Raw genomic sequence first — 27,941 nt, 5'->3', positions numbered from 1 at the left:
ACACTTCTCTACCCCATGATGAGGCCATTGAAGTAAGAACATTCGGGAGCAACTACAAAAAGGGCTTCGGACAATGGTTTGACAACATCCCTCAGTTGTTTTTAATTTTAACTAAAATGTTGTATGCTTGACAATATTAACTTCAACTGGCAGACCATGGCTTCAACATTAACATTGCTAACGACCAGGAGACATTGTTTCGGTAGTTGTCCTATTTCAAGAGCAACCAAGGAACCAAAGACTGATGACAAAGGGGTACTCCTTGAAGAATCAAACAGCCAAACCAAAAGTGGAAATACTATGAATGAACAACCCATGAACAACAATGTTGTCAGTGTTTAACAGAAGGAAACACTTCCTAATATTACAAGGCACACTTCGCCAGAGGTGGATCTACTGAATACTATAGTACTTTTCAAAAAAATTGTTTCAATCATAAATTAGTGGTACATATATGAGCATAATTTTATATTCAGGTAGTCTCTCTTCTAAAACAAATTCCTGCCTATACTAAAACACTTGTAAATATTTTTTAGAATATCATATGTGATTTCAAACCTAGGGCAGACATGACCTTTTCGTTACTAGATTCCCAAGTTTGCGCTTAAATCTTCAACAGCATCCTCGATCCAAGGTAACATGGTAGCTTAAATCCATTGATTTTATCGTTGACACCAACATCCACGTGTCACGTATTACTTACTGGTTAACATTTATTGTCCTAATTTTAGTGGGGAGGAAATCGTATTTGGTGTTGGCAACAATTTGGGGCTAATGAATAACTTTCTTTCAATATTCCCAAACAAGGTGGTTGATCCCGAAGAAAATGTTGATCATTTGCTTTTCATTGCTTTGCAGATTATTTTGTTCACTACATTGAAGGTCACCAAAAATCAGTTGCACAAAGATGTTAGAGCTGTGTGGTGCCTACCTCCAGCTTTTGGGGTGTAATTGCCGCCCTATAATAAATTTTTAACTATAATGATCGTGGCTTTCTTATTCCATTCAAAATTTGAATCTGGTAACTAAATATGAACTGAATCTTTCTTATTCTTGTCCACGTATCATAGTCGTCATTTTGATAAAAAAAAATGCTGATTTTTTTACAGATTTATATCCCCATTCATGAAAACAATTCCTATTGGCTCCTAATAGTAATATGTCTTCAGCATAAAATCATCGAAAGGGTTTTCCTTAACCTTTTAATTTCATTCACATTGTCTCTCTCTCACTCGCGCCCTCCCACTCCTTCCAAAACCTAGCCTCCTTCAAATCCACCATCTCCGCCAACCCCCTCCACGCCCTTCTCTCCCTCGGCCCCTACCGCCCTCGTGACTCCTTCAATGTCGCCGCCCTCTGCCGTGCCGCAATAGCTTGGTTCCGCAACAACCTATGGCTCGTCGAAAATGAGCATCCGTAGAACTGATGCAATGGATGTATTGGATGCTTGCAGTCTGGTAAAAATCGAAGACCAGGGAGAGATGACATTGATTTGATTGGGGGAAGACGAAAACCAAATCACCGAAGCAGTCCTCCAGTTTTCGTTAGACACACTATCTCCTGTTTTCTTTGAATCTAACACACACCCGATTGCTACGGTACCTTCCAATCTCTTCATTTCAGTTTTCTCCTTTACTTTTAGATCTACGATTTTGACGCCAATGCAACCCTTTTTGGATTTCACGCGCTTTCCTACTATAATCAACTCGTTTTCGTTCCCGTTTCACGCGCTTTCCTTCATTTTCATTTTTGTTTGAGTGAGTCATGAGTGTGTAGCTATTTATATTTTTATTCATTCTGCTTGTGTCAATGGCTATATTCTCCTTCAAAATAGACTATTAAAGTAGGTGAGGATGTTAAGCAAAAGAAATATTAATTATGATTAACAAGTTCTTATATCTGTTGTTTCCATAGATTTTGATTATATGCATATATGCTTGATCAGGTCTTTAGATTTTGACATTGTCTAAGCTATGGTATCTTTTTCACAATTTTGAACTTCATAGCATTTGAAACCAAATGTTGAACTAAAATTTGTTAAATTATTAGGCGGCTTATGTTTTAGAAGGAATGGGACACAAGCTATGTGGGATTCATAGTTGATGGAGCTAAGTGGCTAGTGGATAACACAGATATCAAACTTGTAGGTAGGTATAAGTTGTTTTGCTATATTGGCTGCAGTTTTCCATGGGCATTTTTCCTGTCAGGTGTTCCAAGTCCAATGGTTGGGTCTAGTTTTGCACTTGTAGCATGCTTCCCCTTAAATTATTTTGTTTGACTGACTTCATAGTTTTATCATACAAGTAATGCAAAATAAATAGATGAAGATGAATGTTTAGGAATTTTTTTTTGCTTGTTAGTGAGTTGAATAGCTATAACTATTTCCTTTCTTGATGAAGATATCACATGATAATTTTGAGCTCCTGTGTGGGAAAACTAATGATCTAGATGTGTGACATTGATTACCTGACATTTATATTTTGTGGTGCAATGCAGGAATTGATTACCTATCTGTTGCTTCTTATGATTACTTGATTCCATCTCACCTTGTTTTTTTAAAAGACAGGGTAAGAAAAAGTTCCTTTTAAAGTGTTAACTTACTTATTGTCTCCACATCAATCCTAATTTATTATTCAATTTGGTGTTTGTTCTTCTGATAAAATATTTAACTTTTTAGTTTGGAAGATAGTTGCCAATTAGTAGGTATAAAAATATTTTGAAATGAGATTGGTAGTCGTGTCCTCAGATTTCCTTGTATAAACTAGATTGAATATGCTTCATTTGTTGCTTGGATAAGAGATAAAATCAATGTGATATGAACTAACTACTACAAATGATTTAGGAGATCATTCTCGTGGAAGGCTTGACGCTTGATGATGTTCCAGCCATAGTTGTCAATAGCGGCCGTAGCGGTCGCTATAGCGGCGGAGCAGAGCGGAGCGTCCCCCATCCGTGACAGACACCTCTATAGCGGAGCGGTTTCGTTTCGCGGCTGGAGCGGCCGCTATCGCGGCGGCGCGGGGCAGAGCGGCGCAATTTCTAGAACGGTTTTTCGCGCTGCTACTTCGAAGCCTCCACCTTTTCCTCCTCCTTCTCCTCTGCCACCCTCCATCCTCCTCCCCTTCACGCGCTAGTACTCACCATAGTGTAGAAGATATGTGTTTTCCAGAGAGGAAGTGGGGGTGGTTGGTGAGGACGACGTCGTTTTTGGTGAAACATTCTTGGAGTAGTGTTTGGGAGGAGACGACGACGAGGCGGGAGCCGAACCATAGGGAGATGACGTCGTCGTACTTGTCGGAGAGGGCTCTGAAGGTGCAATGGAGGGGGCGCTTGAGATGGTGCCATGGTGGAGGTTGCTGATTATGGGGAGAGTGGTGGACCTGGTGGGAGGTTTTGGAACTTTCTAGAGGAGAAGCTTTAAAAGGAGAAAGAGAAAAAAGAATAGGAGAGAGTAGGGGGGAAGTGTCCACGCCAGCAAAAAAATTAATTTTAGCTTTCAGAGGAGAAAGAGAAAAAAGCATAGGAGAGAGAGCAGGGGAAAGCGTACTTGCGAGCAAAAAAAATTAAATTATTTAGGTAACATCTACTGCAAGCTATTCAGCAAAAATAAAATAAAATCTATTGTAAACTTAATTGTCATATGACTTGAGTAAAAATGTTTTGAGAGATAAGATGAGTATACATTTATAAAAAAATAATTAATGTTATATAATTTTATTAATTTCAAATAAAAAATATAATTAGTTTTTAAAAAAATTATTAAAATTTGATATCATAAACAAATAAATCATTAAAAATAAAAATAAATAAAAAATATTTTAAATAACAAAATAAAATAATTTATATTTAAGTATGTTATTTTTTCTTATATATTATTTAGTAGGAAAACTAAAAACTTATATGTAAAAGTTGATGCAAGTGTTACAAACTCAGTTTCTCTAAGCATAATTATTTAATTTGTTTTGGAGGGTATTTTATCATTTTCATTAAATTTTTTTACTTTATGTTTTGTAACTTTTGTTTAATTAACTATGTTTTGAGTTATTTTTCTGTTTTTTGAACTTATATATATATATATATATATATATATATATATATATATATATATATATATATATATATATATATATATATTTTATTAATTATTTAACATATATAAAAAACATAAGAATAGCGGTCATCCCGTTATCCCATCTTGGGGTCGGCCGCTCCGCTCCGTTATGCCGGTATTGACAACTATGGTTCCAGCAGGATTATATTAAGTTCATTGCTTATCTCTTAGGTTGGCTGGTGCTGAGGGATCACCAATACAGTGCATTCTGATTAAAAATTAAGGTATGTGTGAGCTTTGAATGGATAACTTGGATTACATCTTTTTTCTTTGTGTGTGTGTTGGGGAGGGGGGGGGGAGGCTGGAAGGGTATGTTCTATTTGTTAATTCTGTCGAAAGTTGAAGTCTTCTTTTCAGTGAATCAATAGCCAACACTGTATTGAAATTGCTGCATGAAACAGTGTTGTTTCAAAGTAGTTTTTGAATTTGCAGAGCAACAGGGATGCATCAATCTTTGCAATACTTGAATTTGGTTCTCTTTTGTCTGATAGGTTGGAACTGATAAATTGGCATAGTGGTGTGGTGTCCTTATGGAGCAAGATAGTTTCAATGTTGTGCATCAACTTTTGTGGCTTACGTTTACACTTATTAAAAACATGCATAAGCACTTCAAGAAATCATTTTGAAATGGAAAATAATGTATATATAGATAATTTGCACGTAGCATTAGCACTTCAAGAGAGATGCAACAGAATAAGTTGGCACAATGGTGTGTCTTTATGGAGCAAGATTAATAATGTTTGTTAACTTTAGTGGCTCATGTGTACACTTATTCTTGTTTCCTAGTACATAATTGCAACTTTCGTTTTGGGCTTCTTTCAATAGTTAGTCCATCATAGAGCACCATGTACTTGAAAGTTGATGGATTGAAGATCAAGGTGGGGTTGTTATTACTCGCAGCTATGACCATGTGATATTGTGTTATGAACTGGACCTTTACCAGTTTCTATTCTCCTTTCTTTTGATTAGTGGCATTGATTGCGTAGAAGACTAGAAAGATGAAATGTAGGAAGATGACTTGAATGGAAAATATACATTGAATTTCTTGTCTTGTGGGTTTTTTTTACTTCTGATGTTGGGTTTTAACGGGCATCTTTGTCCATAACTTCTGAAAATGGATTATTGATGCTATCCAATCCAAAAGGTATGAGGATGCACTATATTTTTGGGTGTGCATGGTTATGGATTCACAAAACCCTTTGCAAATGGACTTTTGGTCATTTTGTTATGTTGTTAATGCAGGAAATTGCAAGTATGATCTCTTAAACCCAATATGTTTGTTTCTTGAGTACATGGAAGTTTGAGTGTTGACCCTTGCTTTTTGTTGCCTTTTACATTTTTAAAGATATAGCTTCACTTTTTCTACATTTTTAAAGTTTGAGTAGATGGTGACACATGGTCTGTCATGTAGAGTTGGGCTCTGCCTACGAGATCGTTTATGGAGTTTGTAATGTTCTCTAGGTAAACCAACTTCATTTTGTCAAATAAGAAAATTGTTCTCTTGTAACTTGTTTGAGAGTTAAATAACTGATGTAAACTACCATTTGTGCAGAATGTTTGTGGATGCATTGGATGTGCAAATGTATGATGAACACCATTCGACAGGACACTATTCTTTGAGTTTGTCAAAAGTAATTTGCCTCTGGAGGTAAGCTCTTTTCTCAATTTATTCAACCCATTTTTTACTAAGTACTTTATTTTTCAATGAACAATTCTAGTGAATCTTGTCCCAGTCATGTAAGATAGTTGGGGGTCAAAGATATACAAAAGGGCTTAACGAAAAGCAGATAACTTCTCTGCTAAAGGTCTCATGCCAGAGACCACGTGAGCAAGAGACAAATATTCTCCAGGTCATCATCATGGGTTCTTGATATCACTCTCCAACCTTTTATTTTCTTCTATACATTCTTATTTTTGTCAGAATCAATTGGAAACTGAATAGCCATGGCTGTATGATAAATTGCAATTGTTTTAACTTGTCCTTTTCAGTATTTATTCTCTTTACAAACAAATATATAATGTGTATTGCTGGTTTGGTTTAGTTTAATTAATCTATAACTTTCCCAATATACTAGCAGACAATTCACGAAACTGATTATGAGTATAATCCCTATGCAAAGGAGTTTGGGATTAGCATTGATAGCAAGCTTGTATCAGTTAAGGCTCGGGTGTATACATTTTTTTATACCAGTTTTCTCATCGAGTATGTTCATGTCTAGGAATATCTCTTATTCCTTACAATATATGGCTGCAATTTAAACGTGAAAGCTAGATGAGAAGGATTCATGTAATTGGTAAGCATTATTCTAATTGGCTAAGACTACTGGGTGTTTTTTATTTATTTATTAAAGCATAGTTTTATTTAGTTTTCTATTAGAACTTTATTCAGGAGTTAAATTAATATTGTGTGGACTTACATTGCGTGGACAGTGGACTTTCACCATATCACGTGTTTGCACAATTGCACTAACTTGATATATATACTATTTATTTAATATCAAATTTCAAGAGTAATATGGATGTATCAAAAAAATTTCAAGAGTAATATTTTATATATAGATGATTAAAATTCTTTCATAGAATTGTACTATTTTTATCATTAAAGATTTCACCCTCAATCTTAAGTCATTTGTATAAATATACAATTTTATTTTACTATGATTTTAATTTTCTTTTTAACATGAAAGTATTTATTAAATATTGAATTATAAAAAAACTTTTATTTATTTATTTATTTTACTGTGAAATTTATCTTTTTAATTTCGTAGTAAGGTAGGAAGGCTAAGGGGAAGAAATTTTTCCTATTCAAAATGTTTTTGCGCCTATTTCTTTTTTCCGTATGAACCAAAATTAAGTATGCGTTTTAATCTTTATTTCTGTGCAGTGAATAATCCAAATGTCTTGAAGTGAAATGAAAGACTTATTATAGTCGTTGATGCAGCCCAAGGTATACAATCCACTTTTATTTTGAACTATAGCAGTTTATGTTTCTTGCTCCATTTTACTCTTATTTTATGCTCTATGGTTTCTTATGGATTTTCAGGACTGGATTATCTTCATAATGGCTGTACACCTCCTTTGATACACAGAGATTTGAAGCCCTCCAACAAATTACAAGATCAAAACATGCATGCCAAGATAGCTGATTTTGTTTGTAATAAAAACTATTTCTCAACCATATTTATCTATTTGGCATGATTATGATGCATACAATTTATTTCATTTAAATGTGTTGTATGCTGAATTGGCTTCCGAGGTTTGTCATGGACGTGGTAAAATTCTAGTGGTAGATTACAAAGCTTCTGAGCTTTATCTATTTCCCAAGCTCTCTTGTTTGTTCGTGATCTATTTAAATGTGTTGTTAGCATTTGGAGGCTATAATGGGAGGAATAGCAATGAGGTGTGTGCTGTAAGCTATATTTCTAAAATTTTCTATTGCCCGTGGAAGATTGGCTTTCATATATATACACTCTCTTATCATAGTTTGAGATGTCATTTTCATATAGGTTCAAATGTAAAATTGCCTCATTGCATATGTAAATTATTACATTTTTTTTCATGTTTTCTTTTCGTACAGATGTTTATGGTAAAATTTATCCCAAAACATGACTATATTTTCCTTAATTTAGTTTGTTTCTAAAAAACAAGAAAAATCTAGTAAATAAAGAAAAATAATTGTAAGGGAATAGGTACTACAAGAATATGGAAAGTTTGCTTGTTAAGGGGAGTGGGGTATTGAATATATACAAAAAGAAAATAATTTTTTATTTTTTTTTTAGAAAAATGACATTCTAAGATAGTTGTAAGGCCAAAATCGTCTTAGAATCTTTAGTTTAATATTTAATATTTTATTAAAAGAAAAAGATATTTTAAGATGGTTCTCTGAAAAACTGTCTTAGAATTTTTAATTTTTTTTTGTTTTAAAAGAAGATATTCTAAGATCGTTATCTGAAAAATCATTTTAAAAAGTCTATTCTTCTAAGACGGTTTTTTTTTATTGAGAATCATCTTAGAAATGTACTCTTCTAAGACGATTTTTAGCTAAAAATCATCTTAAAAGGATGTTTTTTTCTAAGACATTTTTTTATTGAACCGTCGTAGAAACTGAAAACTTTCTACAACGTTACCTATGACAACGATTAATAACTAACGTAGAATGACCTTCACATGACAACCTCTTCAAGTATGGTTTCATAGTGAAAATTCTGCTTTATGGGTTTTGGATTGGTTGCAGATGGAACATGCCTTTTTGAGAAGCCTGTATGGTGTGGTAAGCACTTCATACATAAGTGTAACACATGTTATTTCAATGTCTACATGTCTTAAGATTGCTAAAAGTATGATTGATTCAAAAAGAAATTGCAATGTAGATTGATGACAACCTTGTTCAAATGAAGATGGCATTAGGATTGTTGCTGGGATCACACAATGACTACTATCAAGATGTCATAACCAAGGCCAACAAATATTGGCAGCAACAATTCAACTTGAAAAAAAAATTGAGGGATTATGTCGTGTGAGCACATGGTAACCAATGAAAGTTGGTTTATTTTGGGGACTATTTAGATTATATTAGTGTGGTATTTTGTGGTAGTTTTGTTGGGGTTGACAAATTCCTACATGACAAATATATGTCATCAGTTTTAAATATTTTAAATTGTATTATGCAACCATTGCAGTTTAGCCCGATTTAGTAGTATTGACATTACAAGTTTTTGAAACACTCTCGTATAAGTACTTGCACTATATGATCATACTCATCTTACTCCTCATATGAATATTAGCAAACCTACCTTGAAAGATCAAGAATAGTGGCATATCTTGCAACAAGGTAAGAATACCAATAATTACAGGCACCAACAAATATGCAACGAATTTCCTCCCTAGCTTCCTTTGACCACCTATCAAGCCTCAAAGACTTGGGTAATTCATTGAGGTCTAATGCCTGTAACACAATTACAATGTGACCATAAGGCATTCCAATTGACTCCATTCTCAAACAATAACATCTAAACTCAACAATAGATGGGCAATAAGACACAAGCCATCGCCTACCACTACAAGCACTATATGAAAATAAGTTTTTTACATCGGTTATTTATGACTTTCTACATCGGTTTTTAACCGATGTTGAAAGTATTATCGTTAACATCGGTTTTTTAAAACCAATGTTGAAAGTATTATCGTTAACATCGGTTTTCAAAAACCAATGTTAATGTAAAATTGACAATATCGGTTATTTAAATAACCGATGTTATATAATAAGAATTATACAAAAAAAAATATATGAATGTTGACAATTCACATCAATTTTTATACAAAATTGATGTTAACTTCCAAACGTTAACATCAGTTTAAGTAAAAAACCGATGTTAACTTATACGTTAACATCGGTTTTTGTAGAAAATCGATGTTAACATTTTTTATGTTAACATCGGTTTTTAATAAAAACTGATGTTAACATATAAGTTAACATCGGTTTTTTTTAAAAAAAACTGATGTTGTTATTCGGAATTTTTTTAAAATACTTTCTCTGTTTTTACAAAAAACCCAAAATTTAACCTATAAATTTAAAATCAAACCACACAACACAACATTTATCATTTGCATTCTGCTTTCAAACAGGTTTTAGCAGAAAACTAGCTAGTAAACTATCAATTGTAAAAAATCAATTGATAACTATGTATAAATAATTTATTAATAACTATCAACAAAGATTATTCAATGTTAAAATGAAACAACAATTGTAAAAAATGTAATGCAACCTATAGTAAACTAATTAAGTAACCTAAAGTTACATAGTTCCCTAACATCCTAAGTTTGATTTCTAACTTTGAGATAATATTGTGCCTATTGGATGCGAAACGCCTTCAATCTCTCTGCTTCCAATGGTCTAACATCATTAAAATACTACATGATCAAATAAAACATAAGTTAATAATGTAATACCAATGATAAGAAAATCAACTTTGTTTGAAATAAACAATTACCGTTTTCCAATTATTCCTGAAAGTTCCTAGGATTATCGTGGACATCTCGTGCATGACATAATAGCCGCACTTAGTGCTTCCTTTTTGTCTATTACACTAAATACATAATGAAATTTGGATATTAAACATTAACTACAATTATTGTACACACACATAAAATATATATAAGTAGAAGTTTTATTTAAATCACGTACCTTAACAACAATCCACCTAGCACCAGCCTTGGATTTAGGTTGTGGAGTATCATCAAGTCCTTTCAAAGCACTGTTGAACACAAGGAACATTAAAATATTGATGTTGTTGAGTTATGCTAATGCAAATGTATTGAAAAACAACACTAACCAGTTAATTATTCCTTTAAGGTAGTTGTTTGGCCTGTTATGCAAGGAACGCAACCAGACAACAAGATTTTCATTAGGCAAAATGACGACCATTTGCCAGTATACGCTGCAGTGGAGACCAATATAGGTTATTGTAGTATTATACATTATTTAAATTCATTTGTTCAGTTTTACTTACCCATTCAGGTAGGCTCCTGATGTAATCCTACCCCGCAAGGGCATTGGATAGAAGACTCCAAGTAGATTGGGCTAGAGATCCAAGGGAAGGCCCAAGGGTTCTCATGAGCCTTAGGGTAGATTTTGAGCCCATGGGCTAAGTATGAGCCCACTTATCTTTGTAAATATTAGAATAGGTTTTTTTTCCTTTGTTTAGGCCTTATATTTTGGTCATTCTAGTAGTATAGAGTTTTAGCCTTATATTGCGAGGCATTTTGAGTAGTCTTTGTAGTAGGGACTTTTTTTTTGTATTTTCATGTATTTTGTCATGGGGGTGAGCTTAGCTATTATAGGGGGTGTGTATCTAAGTTCTAGCTTCTCATCTCAAGGAGATGAGCTTAGCTATTAGAGAGGTGTGTGTAGCTAAGCTCTAGCTTCTTTAGGAATCTTTTCAAGGAAGCTTCTCAAGGAGGTGAGCTTAGTTATTAGAGGGGTGTGTGTAGCTAAGCTTTAGCTTCTCAAGGAAGTTTTCTCAAGAAAGCTTCTCAAGGAAGATACCTAGTCTATAAATAGAAACATGTGTAACACTTATTGTAACTTTGATGAATGAGAGTCATGTGAGACATACTTCAAAGTTTCACTTCTCTCCATCTTTTATTCCTTCAATTTTGTGCTCCCCCCTCTCTCTTTCTCTCCCTCTTTCTTTTCCTCCATTGAATCATCCTTCCAAGCTTCTTATCCAAGGCTCATCTTGGTGGTGAAGCTCCTTCTTCCATGGCTTATTCCCTAGTGGATGGTGCCTCCTCTCACCTCTTCTCCTTTGTCTTCTGCTGCATCTCCATGGTGGAAAATCACCATTAAAGGACCTCATTGAAGCTCAAAGATCTAGCCTCCATAGAAGCCCCACAAGCAAGCTTCCATCAGCTCCAAGGTAGACGTCGCGTTTTGAACTCTGCATCCAACTCTTCATGTAACTTTCTGATTCAAATTGTGATTGTCCAGATCTTTGAATGGACTGTGGCTCAAAGAATCCATACACATCAGAATTCCCCGCTCACATACTTGTCTCAGTTAGATGCCTATTGTTGTTAAGACAAAATTAATTATGTATGAATTTAAAACAATAACTTAGGTAATTAACAATAATCTAAATTGACTTACATAATCCACAACTGTATAACAGATATGTTGAGACATTGACCATCGTGTGCAATTTCAGAAAGATTTTCGTGCTTTATGTACAATGTGAAGTCTTGATTAAACACCCCGAACACGGTAGCATCCCATATAATTTAGTTACAGTGAACAAATCAATTGAAAAAAAGAAGCATATAATCAGAGTAAAATACCTATTTTGATAAACGCTTCACGAGATGTGTTGGTCAAGCAAGGAAGGTGTTAAGTGCCCCACTAAACTAACCTCGTCAGTGGGTACAGGAATGGGAACCTCTGCATCTTTAACCTCTTCAACACCAACCTTCACTTAACCATGCAACAAAGGGATGTTGTGAACCGCTATGGATTCCTCATAAACTCTTCCTAGGGCAACCAGGCAGGAAGGATTTTCTTTGATGTACAACCCGCATTTGTCTGAGTCACCCGTCTCTGGATCGTTCCCTGAGGGATCAACACAACTCTTCTTTGTGCTGACACGAGTAGCTGAGGGACTAACCTCAGGCTCCAGAGGCAGTGCAAGTCCCTGTGATTGCATCTGTGATTGAAATTGGGACTGCATCTAGCTGAAGGATAACATCAACTGTCGTGTCACTTTTTTTGTGATTGACTCCTCCAGCTGGTTCCTGATTTGTTGAGTCAGCTGCTCGAGTTCTTCGGGAGCCATGGATGAAGAATTATGGGAGGTTCGTGGAGCCGATCCAAAGTATTGTTTTATGGTCACACCGACTCCAACAGCACGCACACGACTAGGGTGTTCATATCGCCCAATGGCAGCAGTCAAGACATCCTGACATCCATGGGGGACAAACGAATCCTGTGACGCCTGCTCCTCCAAAGAATCTTGTACATAACATATATATCTGTTTAGTCATTCACAAAATAAACAACGATAATTACAATTCTTAATTGAAAATGACTTACAATCTTCTCAGCAATTTCCTTTGCTGCCTTAGACGTCATCTGCCCAATTTTCTTGGTGCGGGCCATCTTCCACTTCACGTGTCGTCTAATGGGAGATGGAGGGTTAATCACTCCCTCAGTGCATCCGGATTGAGCAGCTTCCTCCAATTTTTTCTTAGTCTTCTCAACTATCAGCTTCTGTTCTAAATATTCATAACCCCCATGAGACAACACGTGGGGCGGTGTTTTGCTTCTGGATGGCCTGTGCCTTTTTCCACACATCCTGCAAAAATCAAACATTAATGAAAATCATTACTACAATGTATTATAAGAACTAAATTTTTAGTGAAAAACAATTAAAATGACAAAGTACATACCTCCCACAAGGGGTCTCTACGGGTCTGACAAAACTGGGCCCATTTCTCATTACTAATGTCATATTTTTCACAAACAGTGTCTACACACTATCCTTGTCGGCTGCAAGTGCCCATTTCCTCGTCAAATTATATTTAAACTGTCTCCAGCACTCCCCGACAGTTTGAAGTACTTTCTTTTTTGTCCAACCATCAAAAGCTTCAAGGATATCAAATTCAGCTTGACAAACAATAAATTAGGTTTTATTGTTAATAAATTATAATTTTTGGCTAATAAAGAAAATGAAAGATGAAAACTAAAAATACCTGAATATCCTCTCATATCAAATCCTTCTAAGCAGTAGGGACTTTCTTCCAAGTCTCGTATGTCACGTCGACCTTATCAAGAGCGACAATCCCCAAATATGTTCTTAATTTCTTCCTGTGGAAACTGTTGGCCTTCCCGGTCCCAGGATCGACATGGACTACCGGTCTCTCTACCCCAGGTGGTCTAGTGGCCAAGGATCATAGCCGTGTGGCTTTCCGTGTCTGCTTCAAGGTAGACGGAGACTCTGATGCCACTACAGGACGAGGGGGAGGAGGAAAAGGAGGAGGAGGAGGAGGCGAGGCAGGTGGAGTAGCCATGGGCCTGTAAAGAAAAAAAATTTATTTAAACATGTGCCATTATGAAAGGGTCTAGCACATAAAATACATGTTTAGCTTGTTCTGCCATGATGAAAGGGTCATTGTGGTAAGCTAGTTTCTTTAGGTCAACCAACGTAAATTCTACATCATCGGTCCGCACACCGATGTTGCTGTCAACCAATTTACATTTGAAAACACAAACAGTAAATTTGACATAGTTAAGCTCCCAAATTTCATCAATGAACCCAAAGTAAGGGATAGAAGCTACACAGGGATTGTCATCATGTACACTTGCGAAGTGTTGAGATTCAGCCCTTAGGATGACCCCGCTGTTTTGCATTGTACATTTCTCATCTTGTGCTTTTGTATAAAAGGAATACTTGTTTATGTGGTATCCTTGCCAAGTTATGAAATTTCTTTTAGGCCCATCTGCTAGCTTTCTTAATGTTTCAGAAGCATTTTCATTAGCAAAGATTGTATCTTTAAACCAATCAAAGAAAGTCTTGTTATGCTTTTTCAAGACCCAGTTCTTTGACATTTTTGGATTACTTTGTTTAACTAAACCTTCATGTTGAAGTATGTATAACAAAACTTCATTACTGTTATTCAACACATACAGGTGAGCTTGTAACAAATCTTGTACACTTGGAGTGATAACATGTAGTCCTCTTGAACCCTTACCGCCCACTCTGTTGTCATGGAGAGACTCAGGAAGTCCAATAGGTTTAACCTTTTCAATGTACTCTGAACAAAATTCAATGGTTTCTTCTGCAATGTACCTTTCAACAATTGATGCTTCTAGATGATGTAGATTCTTGGTATACCCTTTTAAGATCTCCATGTATCGCTCAATCGGGTACATCCACCGCAAATAAACAGGACCACAACATTTGATTTCTCTGACCAGATGAACAATTAAGTGAACCATGATGTCAAAGAAAGCAGGAGGAAAATACATCTCCAACTGGCATAGTATAATTGCAGCCTCATTTTCCAGGTCATCAAACTTGACAGGATCAAGGACTTTGCTACATATGGCATTGAAGAAAAAGCACAGGTGAGTTATGGCTAACCTGACTTTGTTAGGCAAAATGTCTTGTATGGCCACGGCTAACAATTGTTGCATCAGCACGTGACAATCATGAGACTTTAACCCTACCAGCTTAAGCTCCTTCAACTGCACAAGGCTCTTAATATTTGAAGAGTATCCTTGTGGGACTTTGACCCAGCGCAGACACTGACAAAAATTGATCTTCTACTTTCTAAACAAAGTATGACAAGCTGGAGGCAAGTATATTTTTTTACCATCAGACCTTGGATGCAACTGCGATTGTATACCCATATCAATTAGATCTTGACAGGTATTCAGACCATCTTTTGTCTTGCCTTGAATGTTAAGGAGTGTCCCAATGACCATATCACATACATTTTTTCTCCACATGCATAACATCAATACAATGTCTAATATCTAGATCATACCAGTACGGAAGATCAAAGAAAATGGACCTCTTCTTCCATATGCAAGTCTTACTTTTATCCTTCTTTTGGGTCTTTCTAAATACAGTATTCAGGTGTTGAAACCGCTAGAAGACCTACTCACCAGTCAACAGTATCAACGCAATTTCGTGCTCTTGACTTTTATTAAATGCTTTTTTCAATTGCCTGTAAGGGTGATGAGGTTTTAGAAAACGGCGATGCCTAGTGTACACTGTTTTTCTACCATGTTTCAGTTGTATGTAGCTTGTGTCTTCTTCACAAAAGGGGCATGCATGATGACCCTTAACACTGTAACCGCTCAGATTCTCATATGCTGGAAAGTCATTAATGATACAAAAAAGCATTGCACGCATTTAAAAAGTCTCCTTGCGAAACCCATCAAACACCAAAACTCCCTCATCCCACAACTTTGTCAGGTCTTCAATCAACAGACTTAGATAAACATCAATGTCATTTCCTGACTGTCTTGGGCCCGATATCATCATAGACAACATCATGTATTTTCGCTTCATGCACAACCAAGGAGGTAAATTGTAAATTACTGGCAGAACTGGCCATGAACTATGTTGAGTGCTTAAATTGCCATATGGATTCATTCCATCACTGGCTAGTCCAAGCCTAAGATTTCTTGCTTCTTTGCTGAAATCCGGATATAAACGATCAATCTTCTTCCACTAGGAGCAATCAGCCGGATGACGGACCATTCCATCGCAGTTTCTACCATTTGCATGTCATGTAAGGTCTTTAGCGTCGTCTCCATTAGCAAAAAGATGCTAAAACCTTGGAACGATCAGTAGATACCACAACACCTTCGCTGGGGGGCCCTTCTTTGAGTTTTCATCACTACTACACTCCTCATCATCCTTGACTTTGTACCGTGATACTCCACACCTAGGGCATTTGGACATTTCTTCATATTCATGTTTGTACAGTATGCAATCATTGGGACAAGCATGAATCTTCTGATACTACATACCCATCGGACACAATATCTTCTTGGCCTGATAGTAACTTTTAGGCAACGTGTTTTCCTCTGGAAGCATATCGTGCACTACTTGAAGCAGTGAACTAAAGCTTTTGTCACTCCACCCATATTTGGCATTCACATTAACTAGACTTAACACCGCCGACAATAGAATCAACGAATTGTTGCACCCCGGATACAAAGGCTTCTTTGAATCACTTTGTAATGTGTCATACATAGGGGCATGTGCTTGCTGAAAAGACTCTTGTCCAAGGTCACAAATCATATCCTCCATGCGATCTCCCATTTCTACATCAAACGGTTTAGATTGGGGTCCACTCTGCATGTCTTTCATTTCACCATGTCATATCCACGTCGTATAATTCCTCTTAATTCCATCACACAAAAGATGGTCCTGTATGTCATCGACTTTTTGCCGTCTCCCATTCAAACAATTTATGCATGGACAAAAAAACTTCCCATTTTCATCCGGCCGACTTCTTTCTGAAGCAAATTGTAGGAACTATTCCACGCCTTCCTCATACAGATGGCTCAAACGGCTTTCATTCATCTAACTACAATCCATCTAAAAAATAACTCCTTCATACTCTGAAACTCATTCAATGCATGATATCTCACTTTTTCATTTAAGGTGTGGCCCTATCCCATTCAGGAAGACATATTTTTATGGTACATTCATGCGTCAAGGTTAATCTTATTTTTTAAAATTTGATGAAATTTCGGCAGCATTTCGCATTGGTCTCCGAGTACACGACATGAAATCGGTGACATTAATTCGCCGATAATCAAGTATGCACTCAGAGAACAACTAGAAATGCATTGTACCGTGATTTCATCAAATTAAACAAAATAATGTTAACCTTAACACATGAATGTACCATAAAAATGTGAGTCTCCCCAAACTGTCCAAACATACAATTCAAGATTCAATACAATGATTAATGCAAACTTTTTGCAAGAATCATTGTATTCAATCTCAAACGGGAATCTAAGGTTCACTAATTATGAACAAAAGTTGAATCTAATGCAAAGAACATTAATGACATACAAATTAAATATAGTGAGATATAACACAACACAACAGATCGAGAAGAATCCTAACCAAACAAGAAAACAATGGCTGCGGAGTTAGGGCAACAAAAGGTGGAGCTATCCACCCTTGTCACGCGTGCCGCTAATGATAAGTCCTCTGATTTGTTAGCGTCGCTAACATATATCAGTATTATCATGAAATCATGGAAAGTTTTGAGACAGAGACATAATGTGTTCTTAAGAGGAAAGTGCTTAAAATTATATATAAAGAAAAAGAACTCTGAATTACTACTTAAAGGAAATGCTTCTAAGATTGATGTTAGTCATTATTTTGTTTCCCTGTGTGTTTGGAAACACAGTGCAAATGTGATAAACCACATTCATCAGAAGCAACTTGAAGTAACTTCCACGTATTTTCATCCTTAGACATGGAGAGAAGGTGGCGATTTGTGATCCAATTCATTCCAAACACGTTACCCAGCACATTCACATGCCTTCTAATAACCAAATTACAGACACCAGATCCAAAGCTAGAAGCCTAAACTAGATAGCATATAAAATTGGATTCTGCCCAGTATAGAGGAACCAAATCAGATAGAAGATACTGTATTCAAATTTGTATTCAAGTGTTCAATGAAATAGCCATAGGTCTTAATGAGAGTTGTCGTGAGAGTTTCTTTCTCATATATATGAAGTTATGTGAAATTTTCACATTATAAAGTAGTGAAAAAAATTCTAGTTCATAGTAGACACTCAAGAAATCAATTAACAGCAGTACAACCTTATACTAAATGAGGTTGGTTACTTAAATCACACAAAGATTATACTATTTGACTCGACTAAAGATTAAAAATTTAGGAATATTATTTATTATGAGATCTCTTCACAACTTTCTCTCATGTCCACCTTCTTTTTACAAGACAAATTACAAAATTGCATGAAAAAAAAAATATAGTTAATGAAGTAATCTCCCTAATTTTATTTTATTTTTTTGCCTAATGTAGCTTGTGTAAATTTTCTAATGCAGGGGGTCATATTAACCCAGCAGTGACGTTTAGATTGTTCTTGGAACGCAAGCTCTCTCTGACAAGGGCAATTTTTTACATAATCATGCAGTGCTTTGGAGCTATATGTGGTGCTGGTGTAGTTAAGGGGTTCGAGCCACACCTCTATGAGAACACTCCTCTAACTTACAAATGAATAGGCAACTAGAACTCCACACAAATAACAAAGAAGAGAACAAAAAAATACCACCATAGAAAATCCTAAACAACCAAACATACCATCGACAAGAAATGAGAAGCAATGTTGTACTTGAGATTGGTACCTGCAACAAGAGAAACCTACAACATCCCCTTTTTAGACTTTTAGTCCTTGCTGTAGGGGCAAACCCGTTCAAAAATACTTGAGACAGAGTCGCGAAAGTACCTGAGATTGGCCATGTTTGCGAACCCGTTCAAAAATAGCAAACCTAGTTAAACACAAGACACACAGTGTCGAAAAGTACCTGAGACAAAGTCGCGAAAGGTGGCGAGCTGTCAACGTGTCGATAAGCTTGCAAGGACAAAGAGAGCTTACAGTCACGAAGAAGAAAGCTTAGACAGAGAAGAAGATCAAATAGCACGAGCAAAATAGGACTCACGTTCTAATATTTTTAAATATAAGTCCAACATCGGTTTTCAACACAAAATCGATGTTAATAAAATCATGTTAACGTTAACATCGGTTTTCTGGAAGAAACTGATGTTAAATTATCATATGTTAACATCGGTCTTCTGAAAACCCAATGTTAACTAACTTACATTAACATCGGTTCTTGAAAAACCGATGTTAACTACAGTTTATTAACATTGATTTTTCAAGAACCAATGTTAATGTAAGTTAGTTAACATCGGTTTTTCAGAAGACCGATGTTAACGAATACACATTATTTACAAATATGCTACCACATTTATGTTCACATCAGTTTTCTCAATAACCAATGTTAAGTTGACGATGTTAAATATGCTTTTTGTAGTAGTGAAGATACTTTACAACAATAAAAACTGAATACATTGCCATCTTTTGACAATCAACTACCTTAAACAACAAAGCATTTTTCAAAATTGATAGAAAAATATAGAATATCTCCTTCATAAAGTTCCTCGATGCTGACTTCTCAATGGAGTAGAAAGACATTTACACCACTTCATTCGCATAGTTAGAATTAAAATCGGCCTCAAGTTCCCTAAAGCGAAAAATAACTCAAGCAACGTTGGAATTCTTGTACAAAATCTATGAGATTAACCCAACATATCTTGCAACATGACTATGAAATGCTTAACATTGTGAGGTAGCTCTTAATCCAGCGAAAAAATTTCCACGAATAAGAGTTGTGGACCACATCTTTTTCTTTTCATACAATTCTTTAATCCAATTGTTTCCTTCCAAACCAAACTTTGAAACCATTTCAATCCATTTTTATTCAAACTCAATAGCCTCCAAGTCACCAAGCATTAATTTTTTCAATGACGGCAGAAAGTCATGGGGACGAACATTGCTAATGGCATTTCGCACAATGTGTCAAGCAGATAACCTATGGAAAGCACTCAGATAAACTATTCTTATAGCATTCCTCATAGCAACATTACCGTCAGTTATTACAGAACACAGAGCTTTTCCTTTCATGATGTCATTGAATTGTTCCAGTAGCCAAACATAGGTTTCTTCCGTCTCACTTCTAACAAGAATGCAACCAAAGATTTGTTGGATAATATAAACTTGATTTAGCCCATTAATCAAGTGTAAGGCCCATTAAGTTTGTGCTACTACTTTAAAGAAACTTTTAGAGAAGTGTAGAAATAAGTAGAAGTAATATTTAAGTAAAGAAGTGTGTAGAACTAAGTAGCTGGAAGAAGTGCGTAGAACTCTCCCTTGAAGTGTGTGGAAACTTTCTTGATGTATCTAGAACTCTCCCTTAAAGCCTATAAAAGGAGGAGAGCTTGTCATTTGTAAGTGGATTCAAAAAAAGCCAACGAAGCCAAAACAAAAGCATTTCTTAAGTAATAAAAACTAGACTTCTTTCAAAAAATTTCTCCTCTTTCATTTCTCTCAAATACTTCCTATAACATTCTCCTTCCAACAAGATTATCCTTTGGTTATGGTTATTCACACTAGAAAAAATAACCCATGGACAAATATGTTTGTTCTTCTTATATGTCGCATCAAATGCTAAGACGTCACCAAAGAGACGATAATTCATTTGGCTCTCCTTATCTGACGAAAATCGGTTTTGCAACCTATTGCTATCATCAGCAGTATAAGTCACAACCAAAAACGGATCTTTCAAGCCCATCTCATTAAAATACTTGAAGGCACCAATTAGATCTGAAGAGTTCATTCATCTCTGCCTCACCACTTGATATAAATATCTTTGCCCACAAATCCAACCTTTTCAAAATCACCAGAACTATTAGCAAAAAAACCATACACGTTCGGAGGTCTTATTTACCTTTGTCTTAAATTTCAACAACTTATATATTTATTTAAATTAATTATGTATATTTTTCTTATAACTTTAAGAATTTTTATTTTTAAATATTTAAAATACTCATAAAATATCCAGGATGCTTGTTAATTAAAGTATAAAATATGTTTTGACTCCTCTTAAATTTTCAAAATGTGATTTTAATTCCTCTAATTTTAATTTGCACCACCTTTGATCTTTAAGATAACATTTAATACAAGTTTTGTCTAAATTAGCTTGAGGAAGAAAAGTTGCACATTTAAAAATTAGAGGGAGTTTTTTTTTTTATTCGGTGGAAACCTTAGAAAATTAGAGGGACTTAAATTGGATAAAAAATATTTAGAGGGACTAAAATTGAATATGATTTTTTTTCTAAAAGTGATTAAAAACAAACATATTTTATTATTAATTAATCAAATTATAAAAATACGCCGAATAATTGTGTAAAATTATTCCTACATTTTCTTAGTTCTAGAGACAAAAAGAGAGCCAATTACGCCAATGATTCGATATAGAACTAATAAATTTTTGTTGACAAATGGATTCACCTACTGCTGGAGGCCCAGTGTTCTATACTTCACCAGTATTGTTTGTCTGTTATTCAATCTCTCAAAAGTCAAGAGTGAACCTCATCCTAATTCTCATGGTACTGAAGGGTTAAAGAATATTTATTTTTGTAACCATTTAAATATCTAATAATAACTAGAGTCCACTTTGTAGAGGAAATTTTCCGTTATATACTTGACTCTAGCTAGGTGTACCTCCGTATCCAACTTGCCTCATATTCATACAAAATGTTGAAATAAAAGTTAAAAATTACATTTACATCCATAACTTGATAAATAACCACAATTGCTGCTAGTTTATTATTGTTGGAATATAATTATAAAGTGACGTGGTTTGGAATATAATTATAAAGTGAAGTTCCACGTCAAATAACAGTGAAAAAGTTAAAAATCATATAAGTGAAGATAAAATCATAAATTTAAATTTTAAGATTTTTGGTTAAGATGAGATGTAAACATAACATTATAATGTGTTAACTTCTCATCCATCTGTTAACTTCATTTCGTTACTTATGAAAGAGCATATATTCAAGAACGAATTTTTCAGCATATTTAGAAACGAAAATGACTATTTATCCAAGGTATAATTTAATCTTCATATTTCTTCTTTTTTAATCGTTGTAGGCATAACATTATAATAAATACTTAAAAAAACAAAAAAAAACAAGCATAAGTTAGAAAAAACATAATAATAAGCATAATATTGATTAATAAGTATAATATGTCTAAAAAAAGTAAAAAAATGAAGATTAAATTATATTTTAGGTAAATAGTCATTTTTGTCTCCGAATGTATAGAGTGCTGACAAATTCATCCCTAAATGTATCACACTTTTACACTTTTGGAGACTAAAATTTAAATTTTTATCTTTTGGGATGAATTTATCAGCACTTTACACATGAAAATTACTATTTACCCTCTAAGTTATTATTAGTTGTACCACTATAAAGATAAAAATGGGTCATATTCTATCTAAACGTTTATAGGTGCGTACCTTTACTTTTAGTAGAATTGGTTTTTCTTCTCCTTAAAAGCTATATCTAGATTGAATTTGGATAAATTTTTCTGTAAATATGTATAAAAAATAATGAGATAAAATGAATTAAATTTATCCCATAAATTAAAGCTAACCCATTGCATTTTAACTTTTAAATAAGCTTTATCGTCTAAATGTTTATGTGCAAAAATTGATTTTAATTTATAAAATAATTTTGATTATTTTATTTTTTATGAGCATTCATTGAGAAATTTATTAATACTCTTGATGTTACATATGGTAGTGGTAGAATGTTGTACATGTCTTGGTGTCACTGCATAAAGTTTTCTAAGTGTTGAAAGATGCGCTCGGTGGGTTGAATTCAATTGCTAAAAAAAAAAAGGTATATCTTCAAATCAAAACCTGAAATTAAATTAAAAGTATTTTGTCAAAGTGATTGAACTATCCAGTCAAGAATCGAATTTAAACACTAAAGAAACACAAAAGTAAAAATTATGAAAATTGCCAAGTACTAGATGGTGAAACATTTGATGCAATGGTTCAAATTGAAGTTAACTTCGGCTCTTTTCAACATATAAATTGTAAACCGATACTTGTGTGGATGAGTTTGTGTACATGTGTTTGTACTATATAATTCAGTCATTATTTAGGATTGAAATTCTATAAATAGAACTTCCGTATCTTGTTATTACTATAGTTCAAACACTTTATAACATCTAACACACCAATCACATCCATAGTTGATATTGAAATTATGTAAATATGTCTTTAAATCGATAACATGATACTAGTTAATAAAGTATTTAAAAATATAATTTATAAAAAAAATTATGTGACTATTTTTTTAATCATACTCTTTGATCACATGACAAGTCAAAGTCTTTAAATCATCATTTATTTAAAACAATTGATAACATCACACTTGTTAATAAAAGATTTAAAAATAGAATTTATATATAAAAAAAACTACACATGACATTTTTTTCAATCATTTTCTTTGATCACAAGACAAGTTAATGGACAAGTCAATTAACATTGGTATCTGATAATATGGATTGAAATAAAAAATTTAAAATCTTTAAAGAACTAAAAAAATATCATATTTTATAAGGATAAAAATGTTATTTGAACCTTAATTTAAAATTTTAGAACCGTTGAATTACATAAAAATTTCTTAGTGAAAGCATTTAAAAATTTCTCATATTCTCCCGCATAAGGAAAAAGGTGAAAATCAGAAAGAGGAGTGCTAAGATGTACTATAAGAAGCTAGCATCTAAATGCTAATAAAGGTTACAATTTGAAGGATATTATTGTGCATAAGGATGACTTGGAATTTGATTTCTAAAAAGAGGAAATGGAACGAAACGGAAGTTACGGAACCCACTATTTCCATGCTGAAACGTGGGGCAAAAGAAGTAGTAGCACGCTTCGATCGCAGTGCCCAAGTGTGAACATCATCATCATGCACCACCACCTACAAAATAACACACAAACTTCAAACTAATAGCCCAAATCTCCTTGACAAAAAAGTGACTCCTCTTCCTCTGAAGTCTTTGTTGCTTTTCGGTCATTAGTTGCGTTTCCATGGTGCTGTGGAGATTGAAGCTTACCTATCTTTAATATTATTATTAAGAGTCTAATTTAGTTAGTCGAACAATAATATATTAGCTGTTATAAATTTTTTGATACTATCTTTAATTCCCATGAATAAAAAAAAATCTTCAATATCATTACTTAAAAGAATTGTTTCAATTTAAGTAACATTACATGAAAAAATTTATTATTAGAGCATATAAAGTTATATTACTTAAACAAGATGGTTGTTTATTTAAGCAGCATTGTTTAGAAATTGATAAAAATAAAAAACATGTTTTTATATGTTCTAAAGAAGCGAAATCAGTGGATTATAGAACTTACAAATTTAAGTTAAACATTTATTTAATAACATTAACATTTGAGTAAATTTCATATAAAATATTTAAATTTATTTAACGTTATATATATATGATCTACAAAATTAAGATAAATAGTCTATTTTAAGTAATTATGCATTGTGAATGCGCACTATTACAAAATTGACATTTTACATAAGTTAAAATGGTATTTTTACATTGATTTTCACGCGTTATTGTAGTCGGCGACTAATTTGTCTATCTAGTGTATAGTATAATGGATAGCGAAGTTTTTACAATGGGTCTTCAAAAAAATATTTCTTCTCATTACCTATCCTCTTCAATCTACAAAGTATTTTCCAAACTTGCTCATTAGTAATTGGCTATTTATTATGGACTATTTTTTAAACATTGACCTAACTTGTTTATAGATATGATCTGATTTGAAAGTTTATTTATACGGTTTAGTTATAGAAGATCCATAAATAGATTAATAAGCCTATAGACCAATGAACCTAATCAAGCAATCAGACCCATCAAACTTATTATTAATGTTGATATATATATATATATATATATATATATATATATATATATATATATATATATATATATATATATTACAAACAAGCCAACCTATCAAATTTGAGAGTTTTTTTTTTAATCCTAACCATCTTTATTAATTTTTTAAAAAATCTATGTTTAACCTTTTTAATAAACAAGCTAGGTCAAACCTTTGGCAAACCAAGCCACAACCTAAACTATACTTGTAATCATTGCAAATCAATATAAATTATATTTATGTATTAGTATATAAATTCAAATTCAAAATAAATACTTCATAGAGCTGATTCACATTAAAAGAGGAAAAGAACAACTCTTAAAAATTCTATTTTTAAAAGTGAAAAAGCTTTTATATAAATCACACATTTATTATTTATTTTGAAGATTTATTTATTATTTTCTAAAATCATAGAAACTGAAAAATTGAATCGATTTAAATTAGAATGGATCAAATTTCATTTTGTAATTAAATTGATCAGATAACAAATAAATAAAAACTATATTGAATAATTACACCTTTAAAATCGATTTAAGTACCACTATGTCTTTTGCCTACCGTGGAAACAAATTCTGATTGGCTAGCCTACCGTTAATATCGTTATCGAGTGAATGAGTGGGAAACTACCTTATTTGTATTTGCATACGCACTAGCCGCAAAATTGAAGTGGGCATTGTGCACGCGAAACAAAAAAGTGACGGACGGTTATATTTTATGGTCTAAAGTGATTGTTTCATTATTATGAGTTATTTTTCGGCTAAAATAAAAGAATAATTCCTTATCTTTTTTTAAAATTAGTCTCTTAATTTGAATTTTTTTAAAAATAATTTCCTAACTTATTTAAATCATGACAAATAATCTTTTTGAAAAATTGATCTTTTTTTGTTCTTTTAATACCATTTTTAATTTTTTATCGATGAATTTAAAACATGAAACTTGTTTTATTAAATTCACTTTTATAAAATTTATAGGAATCAACTAATATTTTAAAAAAAATCATAAATATAATAAAAATCACATGAAAATTATCTCATAAATAATAAGAATTAAGAAGAGAATATAATATTAAATTATTAAGTTTTTGATTTATCATGAAACTCAATTTTCATGCATTTTTTTACCTTATTTATGTCTTTCTTTATATCAAACATTAGTTGATTTTCATAATTTTTATACAGATAAATTTAATGAGATAAATTTCACACCTTAAATCAATAAAAAAAATATTCAATATTTAAAAATAAAAAAAATATTAATTTTTTGAAACGACTAACTTATCATGAATTAAATAAGTAAGAATATCATTTTAAAAATTTTAAAAGGTGAGAACAATTTAAAACTAAAAAATAAGTTAATGAATCATTATATATTTTAGCCTTATTTTCTACTAATTTTTTTGGTACATTTATTATGAGTTATTTAAATGAACTTTTGATTAAAAAAATAAAAAATAAATAAACTTAAACTTCTTCGATTGACATTAATAAAAAAAATTTCCATTAACAAATTAAACATTATTTTCCTTGACTCAAATGATATGAGACTTTATAACTACCAAAATAATATATAATATTAATTATGTTTTTATGTTAATTAATTTGTACATTAATGGCAGTTAAGACTTAAGAAGGTGGGAAGATAAATCATGGTTTAAATCATTCTCATTAACAAAATTAATGAATTAATAACTAATTTTAATCGTTAAATACATCAACAAAAGAACATTGGTCTTTAAAAAAGACTTATATATTAAAATAGATGCCAACATATTTCCGATGTTTAGGGACAGATATAGGGAGAGTGAAAAGAGTGCGTGTATGCTTAGGGATAAAAAAAATTGTGAATGTAAGACAATTTTGCTATCTATCTTTTGTGGTTTTTTTAATTATTTTATATTTAATTATGATTTTTTTGATATAACTAAAATACATGTCAATGTATCTCCTGTGTTTAGGGACAGATAACAGAGTTAGAGAGGAAAAAGTGTGAACGCGCGTTAGTTATGATTTTGTTGACATAACGTTTGTACATTAAAATAGATGTCAACATATATCATTATTATAGATTATTTAGTTCAATAGAACACAAAAAGTAACCTTCTATTCAAACAATGAGTTTGTTTAAACTTATGTAATTTTAATAAGTGTTTTTTTTTTTAAAAATACTTAATTAATAAGCAGATAAAATTTACTTTTCAAAACAAGCAATTTTTATATATAACCAGTTTAGATAAACAGATTTAAAAAAACCAAAAACAAATTATTTTTTTTAAATAAATATTTTTTTAAAAGAAAATAAGTTTACTCAATACAAACATAACAATGTAGTGTCAATGGTCATTACCTTGAAAGCACTTTGTTTTCTCAAAATTTACATGTAATGCATTTTAATTAGAGTTTTTCAGAAGTGAACGAAATCGAGCGTAAAACCAAAAATCGATCCAAAAAATTGATGATCATTGGTTTAATTTAATTTTTTTATTTTTCAAACGACAGTTCGGTTCGATTCGCAATTTGATATGTAAAACCAAACCAAATCAAACTGCGAATACCCTATAAATTATTGTTCTAATTAGTATTTTATTATTGAATATCTACTTTCTAAGTTTCGATGATTGAAAACAAATATTATGAATATATTTTTTTTAGTTTAATCATTGGAACTTATAAGCAAGCATTATACCATTTTTACTTTTAAGCTTAATTACTTTTAAATTTAATAGTTATTATTTAAGGATTATTTCACTTAAAAATAATTATTGTTTTACTTTAAGTTCAATTGTTGAAATCTTTGTTATTCATTTATATGGTTGATTATTGGAGTAGTTATCATTCAAATTTTGTCCAATTAATAACAAACTTGTAAGTATTTTTTTAATACTTAGTAGTAGATTTTTCAAACTAAAAAATCAAATCAAATCATAAAAGATTAATTTGGTTTTGTTCTGATTTCATAAATAATTTAAACTGAAACAAACTACATTACACTTAATTTTCTTGTTTAATTCAAACTAATTTTAATATAAAAGTATACTCAATCACACCATAAACACCCCTGATTTAAAGAGAAAGTTAAAAGGATTTTGCTAATCATACAAAAATCATAGGAAAGTGAGTTTGTATGTATTTCAATAAAAAAAATTGCATCAATTTTTTTTCTACTTTTACACTCTTAACTAGTGTCTGCATTTACCTATTTAAAATATCGATAACCAATTATAAAAATAAAAACTA

The 27,941-nt window shown here is 32.6% G+C and overlaps 1 long non-coding RNA gene across 6 annotated transcripts; it reads left to right on the top strand.

Annotated features, from left to right (window-relative positions):
* Positions 1 to 1,193: 1,193 nt before the first annotated feature.
* LOC114367300 lies at positions 1,194 to 7,593 on the top strand. 6 transcript variants are annotated; one of them, XR_003657163.1, is made up of 11 exons: positions 1,194 to 1,598; positions 2,050 to 2,147; positions 2,497 to 2,567; positions 2,843 to 3,576; positions 4,283 to 4,335; positions 5,523 to 5,572; positions 5,664 to 5,759; positions 5,845 to 5,961; positions 6,190 to 6,405; positions 6,996 to 7,058; positions 7,155 to 7,593. It is a non-coding gene; the product is annotated as an uncharacterized LOC114367300 (long non-coding RNA). The 6 variants fall into 6 exon arrangements; XR_003657165.1 differs by lacking the exon at positions 5,845 to 5,961; XR_003657161.1 differs by having other exon boundaries at positions 5,845 to 6,405.
* Positions 7,594 to 27,941: the final 20,348 nt, after the last annotated feature.

Source organism: Glycine soja, chromosome 9 (assembly GCF_004193775.1).
Source record: "Glycine soja cultivar W05 chromosome 9, ASM419377v2, whole genome shotgun sequence".
NCBI classification, from domain to species: domain Eukaryota; kingdom Viridiplantae; phylum Streptophyta; class Magnoliopsida; order Fabales; family Fabaceae; genus Glycine; species Glycine soja.
The sequence above is the reverse complement of the archived record's forward strand: the minus strand, read 5'-3'. Positions and strand labels throughout refer to the sequence as shown.